The following is a 7,799-nucleotide window of genomic DNA, read 5'->3' as shown; positions in this document are numbered from 1 at the left end:
AAAAAAAAAAAAAAAAAAAAAAAAAAAAGCAGAGGATGGCCCTCAGACCCCGTCCATGACCTGGTAAATATGGTCTTTAAAGTTTTTAATGCCCGCGAGGAAGATGCAGACCCCTAGGCAGCAGCGCGTCCAGTAGGCTGCCAAAGCGCAAGCCTGCGCCCTGGTTGCAGCCCTCCGGCCAATGCAGCAAGAGACGGGGGTCTCTTGATGTCCGGCTGCGGGCAATAAAGCCCCCCCGGGGGCCTGCTTCAAGTGTGGCCAGGAGGGCCGCTGGGCCAAGGAATGCCCCAACCCACGTCTGCCAAGCAAGCCGTGCCCTATCTGCAAGCAGACGGGTCATTGGAAGTCGGATTGCACTTGGCCCAGACAAACCTTGGTGCCTCCACACAGCGGTGTAGCCGAGCCACCTGCTCCGCTCCACGAACCACTCGGACTGGCGGAAAGCTGAAGATGCCCGGACTCGAGAACCCCAATTACCCTCGCTGAGCCCAGGGTCTTGCTCCAGGTAGTGGGTGAGTCCATCTCGTTCCTCGTGGACACAGGGGCTACCTATTCGGTCTTGCCTTCCTTTTCGGGGCCTCTATCTCCTTCCCAGGTCTCGGTTGTGGGTATCCACGGCCAGCCTTCTGTCCCCCTCCAAACCTCGCCTCTACCTTGTTCTCTCAGGGATTGGATGTTTAGTCACTCCTTCCTTATTGTCCCGTCCTGCCCCGTCCCGTTGCTTGGCAGGGATATCCTCTCAAAACTGGGAGCCGCCTTCACGCTGCCAGTTCGATCGGCGGCCCCACTCCTTGCCAATATTGCTTCAGTCTCTGTTTTCCCCGATTCAAACCTGCCGCCTCCCCTCCCTCCCCACCTGGTCAGCCCCGATGTATGGAACATTTCCACCCCAATCATAGCCCGACACCACACCCCGGTCTGCATAGTTTTAAAAAACCCCTCTCACCTCCCTTCTAGACCCCAGTTCCCCATTTCAGTCACACACCGTGAGGGCCTTAAACCCATCGTTACTCGCCTACTCTCTCAGGGCCCTCCTCATACCCGTCAACTCTCCTTATAACACCTCCATCCTTCCAGTTCTCAAGCCCTCTGGGGACTACCGCTTGGTCCAGGACCTCTGTCTCATTAATAAGGCGGTGGTCCCTCTCTACCCGGTGGTTCCTAACCCCTATACTCTTCTATCTCGGATACCACCTCAGACAACACATTTCATTGTCATTGACCTCAAGGACGCTTCTTTACTATCCCCCTACACCCAGACTCCTACCCCCTTTTTGCTTTCACTTGGGAGGACCCGGACACGGAACAGGCTCAACAACTTACATGGACGGTCTTACCACAGGGGTTCCGAGACAGCCCCCATCTCTTTGGCCAGGCTCTCGCAACTGACCTAGCTAATTGCCCTCTCCAACCTAGCCACCTCATCCAGTACGTGGATGACCTCTTACTTTGCAGCCCATCTGAAGAACTGTCACGCACGCACACAGCCGCCCTTCTCAACTTCCTGGCCCCTAGGGGATACTGGGTGTCCTCCCATAAGGCCCAGCTCATGCAACCTGAAGTCGTCTACCTTGGCGTCCGCCTTACTCCCACCACTAAGGCCCTAACAACGGACTGCCTCCACGCTGCCCGACAGCTGTCACCCCCAGAAAATGGTGACCAAATTTTGTCCCTCTTGGGCTTCGTGGGGTCCTTCAGGCAGTGGATCCCCAACTTCGCCCTGCTGGCCAAACCTCTGTATGCAGCCGCCAAACAAACACCCACGGGGCCCCTCACCTCCCCGGCTGAAGTCCGCAGGGCGTTTGTTGCTCTCCGGGACATCCTTTTGTCATCACCGCCGCTGTGCCTCCCTAACCCCTCTCATCCCTTTTGCTTGTTTACAGATGAACACCGAGGAATAGCGGTAGGGGTCCTAACACACCCGGTGGGTCCCTCCCACCGCCCAATAGCCTATCTGTCCAAACAACTCAACACCACTGTCCAGGGATGGCAACCCTGCCTGCGAGCACTGGCGGCGACCGCTATCCTGACCAAGGAGGCTCTAAAACTTTCCCTGCATCACCATATCACTGTTTTCTCTCCCCACAGAGCCCACAAACTGTTGGGACACCATGTGCTCTCTCTTCTGGGCCCCTCCAGAATACGGGAATTCCATTTGCTGTTCCTTGACAACCCGGGGGTAACTCTAAAACCTTCACCACCCCTTAATCCGGCGTCCCTGCTCCCTCTCCCCTCCTCTGATGCAGGGCCTGCCCACTCTTGCCCAGAGGTGGTGGAGGCCCTGACTCCGCCTTGGGACGGACTCTCGGATCAGCCACTTCAGTCCCCGGACCTCACCCTGTTCGTGGATGGCAGCTCTGTCTGCACCCCACAAGGCCACCAACAGGCGGCCGATGCTGTAGTCTCTGCTGACTCTGTTCTCGAGGCCCAGCCCCTTCCTCTGGGAACCACCTCCCAAAAAGCAGAGCTTGTTGCTCTTACACGGGCTCTCAAACTATCTAAGGCGCGGCGGTCACCGTTTGCACCGACTCCCGGTGTGCCTTCCTCATTGCTCACTCCCATGCCGCTATCTGGAAGGAAAGAGGATATCTCACCACAAAGGGTACACCCATTACCAATGCCAAACTAATTACTAAGCGACTGCAAGCCCTGCAGAGCCCACGGGAAGTCGCCATGGTACACTGTCGAGGCCCTCAAGCCTCACAAGATCCGGTGGCCAAGGGCAACGCCTGGGCAGGCTCTGTCGCAAGGGGACTGACCCAGGTCGCGTCTCCATTCCCTCTCCTCTTCCTTTCTCCCTCCCTGCATCCCAGTACCTCCCCGAGGAAAGGCAGTTCCTACTAAGCGAAGGGGACCACGTCACGCAGCAGGACTGGATCACGCTGGGGGAGCGTGTTGTGCTCCCATAGAACCAGGCCTCTCATATTTCAACTGAGGTCCACCGCTCTCTCCGCATCGGACCTGAGGCCATATATAGGTTTCTCTCTCCTATATTCCATCTAACAGGCTTAAAAAAGCTTATCTCTCAGGTCCGTGCCACATGTCCAGTCTGCTCTACTGTCACCTCACGGGGAGGATTGCACCCCTGTATTCCCACTCACCAGATGAGGGGCCACCTCCCAGCCAAGGACTGGCAAGTCGACTTCACCCATATGCCGGTCCACAAAAAGCTCTGGTATTTACTCACTCTAGTGGATACCTTTTCAGGCTGAATCGAGGCCTTCCCCACTGCCAAGGAAATGGCTGACGTCGTGACCACAGTCCTTCTGGAACACATCATCCCCAGGTTCGGCCTCCCGGTCAGCATCCGGACGGACAACAGACCCGCCTCACCGCCGAGGTTGTCCAGCAGGTGGCCACTAGCCTAGGGGTTACCTGGAAACTCCACACCCCTTACCGCCCACAGTCGTCAGGTAAGGTAGAAAGGGCAAATGGCATTTTAAAAACTCACCTTACCAAACTCACCTTAGAATTAAAACTTGGCTGGCCTGCCCTCCTCCCACTCGGCCTCTCCAGGATACGGGCTGCTCCAAGGGCTCCGTCAGGTCTCAGCCCCTTTGAGCTACTATATGGTAGGCCCTTTCTAATTAATCATAACCTACCATCAACATGTCAACTCATAACCGCAAGTCTGTTAATAACTACAGCCCGGCCTCAGTCATGTGCTTCCTGTATGACCAAACAATTGCCAAGTGTAAGTGGTGGCCAGAAATTTACGGGGGCTGCGCATACAGCTGGTACAGAATGCACAACATCGGTCCTTCTACCCAAATACTTATAGATGATCCCTGGCACCCCAGATGGGTGCAGGGAGTCCAAGGAGTTTTCTACAACTGGTACCGGGACTCCAGACTATCAGGTAAAGTTCACATCTATTGGTCATACCGCTATGTATTCCCTTCTCTTGGCAATATTCCCGACCTTCTTGCAAAAGCAGAATCCTCTTTAAATGGCCAGCTCCCGCCCCCAAGTGCCACCCACCCCTCTCCATTCTCTTGGCTCCGTTTAATACAGCAGGGGGTCATCCTGCTCAACCACTCTTCAGTTGGCAATGTGAGTAACTGCTTCCTTTGTGCCACTCTAGGCCGCTCTCCTTTGGCGGCGGTACCCGTCATTCAATCATTTAATGCCTCTAGTAAGTCAGGCGACCAGCCTCTCTCTATCCCTGGAGTCCCTTTGTTCCAGTCTCTCAGTAACCTTTCTAATACCTGTTATGGCAGCTCCTGCACATGCAACAACTCCAAGCCTACACTATCTACTCTATCTGCCCCAAGGGGTGGGTTCTTTTGGTGTAACGGCACCCTCTTCAAATCCATTAATAGTTCTTACCCTTGTTGCTACTCGGTAACACTTATTCCGCAGCTTACCTTTTATTCTGAGGAAGAGCTCTTGCTCAAAGCCTTTCCTGCTCCCCATCGCGCTTGCCGTGCGGCGTTTCTCCCCCTCATGTTTGGTCTCACATTTGCCACGTCCTTGGCAGCTGGAGGACTGCGGGGAGGGGCGCTGGGACATAGCCTTCTCTCTTCCTGGGAGCTGGAGGAAAAGCTCCAAACAGCCCTGGAAGTATCCGCAAGTTCCCTGGCATCCCTGCAGCGACAAATAACCTCTCTAGCCCGGGTGACTTGGCAGAACTGCAGAGTCCTTGATCTCCTCACAGCAGGTCAGGGTGGAACCTGCATGTTTCTCCATGAAGAGTGCTGTTTCTACGTTAACGAAACCGGACTAGCGGAAGAAAATGTTGACGTTCTCCGAAAGCTGGGGGACAAACTTTGCCCAAAAACCGCCGCCGATGCACCCTTCTCTACCTGGTGGAATTCGGGCATCGCCCAATGGGTCTTGCCGTTCTTGGGACCTGTTCTAGTTGTCTGCCTCTTACTTATGGTCGCCCCCTGTCTGTTTAATTTTTTGCAGGCCCGCAGGAAAGAAGTCTCCCAAGTTGCAGTCAACCAGCTGCTTCTGCACCCCTACATCCCACTTCCCTCCGAGCCACCCGGTCCCGACCTCCCATAAACAACGGCCCCCTTCAGCTCGAAGCAGCCAGATCGAGTCGGTGCCCCTTATACCAAAAAGGTCGGGATGCTAGGCTTGGCGGGAATTAACAACCAGACTTGCCCTTCCCCCGCCGCTGTTTGTTCACCTCACCCCAAACCCACGTCTGATGATTTGCCCGAAACCCTCTGAAACTTGTTGCCCACGGCCAACGGGCCCGAGAATGGGGCCAAACAGGGACTTTCCACCCCAACCCGATGCCCCTGCCAACAGCCCCCGGCAACAGCAACGCTAAGCCCCCCACAGTTGGATGCCTCGCCACCCCACCCCACCGCTGTCCTGCGTGCAGACCCAGACACATCACCCTTAAAAACCCAAGCCGCCCTTTCTTGGGCGCGACTCCCCTGGCCCATCTTTCCAGACCACGGGACGTCGCCCGGGAGCTCCCCCGCCAATAAAACGCTTGGTTTATACCAGCCCCTTGTCCTGTGCCTCTTTAGGTGTTTCCAAACGTTACAAGGATCGCTTGAGGCTAGGGGTTAGAGACCAGCCTGGGCCATCTAGCGAGACTCTGTTTACTAAAAAAATTTTAAGTAAATTAAAATAAAAGAAAAATTATGTTTTTAATCTCATGTTATAGGCTCTCAGGCTCAGAGAAAGAAATGAAGAGCTTGCATTGCACTCAATACTATCATGAAGAATCTTTAAGAGCAACTGGCTTCAAGGTACATCTAAATTATGATGCGCAAGTATGATGTACTCTCTCCTCACCCAGGCCTCCTAAGGCCATCTGCTCCGTCTAAAACAGCAGCCTCATCGCCTCTGCTCCCTCACCCTGCTTCCTTTTTCCGGCCACCTGACGTGTATCATTTATAAGAACATTTGATGTCAAGAGTGTAAGCCTTCTGAGGGCAGGGGCTTTGTTTTGTTCATGCCATGTCTACACCACCTGAAACAGGGTCTGCCACATAGCAGGTGCTTTCTAAATAGGCATTTGACGATGTCCTGCAAGCTCTATGTCTTCTCTGTGCCTCTGTCTTTTCAAATGTAAAGTGAGGAAAGGGCTGTTGGGAAGCTTCTGTGAGTCCGTGTCTGGGAAGTGCTGAGACTAGCTGCCTATTTCAGAGTCAGTGCACAGGCGGCAAGGTTATTATGTGACGAATGGGTGTGTGGATGGATGGATGGATCATCACACTGGTAGTATGGAGGACTGGAGAGAATGCTTGGGCAGGTCATTACTGTTCCAGCTCAGCTCCCACCACCCACGATGAGTCCACGGGCCTTTTCCCCTCAGTTTTCTCATCTGGACAAGAAAGGGGGAGAGCCGCTCCATGGTGTAAAGCCTGTTCCCCTCAGGTAGGGAAGCTAGGATGCTTAGTGGTTAGGAGCCCTGGTTTCGTAGCCTCGTTGCTGTCTTCTTATCTGCAAAATGGAGATGGTTTCAGGCCTTTTGTGGGTATGGAAGGAGAAAACAACTGAAATTCAGCACAGTGCCAGGCTTCTGGTAAGGGCCTTAAAAATAGAAGCCACCTTTGCAGCTAGTTCAATCACTTGGGTGATATTTAAAATAATAACATTGCATTTGTTCTCCAAGTGTCTGTTTCATTCATTGGTACTCCTCCTCTGCTTGACAAGTCCTGCCAGGGAGAGGCTGCACCCTAAGTTCTGGTTCCTTGTTTAGACCATCTCTGATGTATCCTAAGAGGAAGAAAACCTCGCTGTCCTCTCAGTTGCCACCAGAGCTGTTTATACAAGGCAAATGTCACCAGGCCACTCACCTGCCTGTAAACTTGCATTTGCTTCCTGGGTCTTGTCCACATGACAATACCAGGGCACCTACTACCTATGCTACTATGCATAAGCACCTCTTGTTCCTCTCCCGCCTGAGCTCTGCACAATCCCTGCCCCTCTCTTATGATAGAGATAGAGCCTATCTACAACCTTAGAGCTGCGATTCTGAACTCCAAAACTTCTGAGACCATTTCACTTTTCATTTGATTGCAAGACCTGTCCTAACCTCAACTCTTTTGTAAGTGAAACTCTCAGTTGAGGCTCTCTGTGGTGTTTACTTCTCCCACTTGGAGTTCACATGAGCGAGTTTCACTACAGAACTTAATGCATTTAATTGTGGAATGCCACATCAGGCTCTGCTGGGATGGTGATCTTAAGTGCTTTGTATATGTGCCATGTCACATTTCTAAAATCTGGAAAATTCTGAATTTTGAAAATTGCTTGTCCCCCAAAGTTTCAGATAAGAAACTGTGGACCTGCATAATATAGTATTCATATCTGGAGCCAGACCAGCTACGTTCAAATCCAAGATGTGGGACTAGCTGTGAGACCTTAAGAGTTAGCCTCACTGAGCCTCAGTTTCTTCGCCTGAGGGGATGGTAATAGTACCCACGCTCCCAGGTTTGCTGTAGCATCACATAAGCTTATGTTACGTGAAGTACTTAGCACACTGCTATTGCAAGTTTTATTTTCTCCACCACTGCTGAACCAGGTCGATGTAAGTATCCTGTTAGGATCTCATTCCAAGGAGGAATCAAAGTTCAGGGAAAATAGCTATGCGTTTCACACCTTTTCACCCCCGTAGTTCTAAAGGTGGGGGACGCAAGGGTCCTGGAAGGTGGTTTTCCAAAGTGACCCCGTGAAAATCAATGTCTTTAAAGTTCCAGTTTCCTCCTTGGCTATGCTGCCTTCTGTTTCCTCCTGTATCTTTAGTGTTTGCAGCAACATCTTACTGTAACACTCACGCTCTGGGAACATGACCCTCGTTTGTCCCCTGGCACACAGCCGAGGACCCAGTT

This window comes from Carlito syrichta, unplaced genomic scaffold, assembly GCF_000164805.1.
Source record: "Carlito syrichta isolate Samal-C Ts95f unplaced genomic scaffold, Tarsius_syrichta-2.0.1 Scaffold142858, whole genome shotgun sequence".
In the NCBI taxonomy this organism is placed as follows: domain Eukaryota; kingdom Metazoa; phylum Chordata; class Mammalia; order Primates; family Tarsiidae; genus Carlito; species Carlito syrichta.
This window is presented reverse-complemented; position numbering follows the sequence as displayed.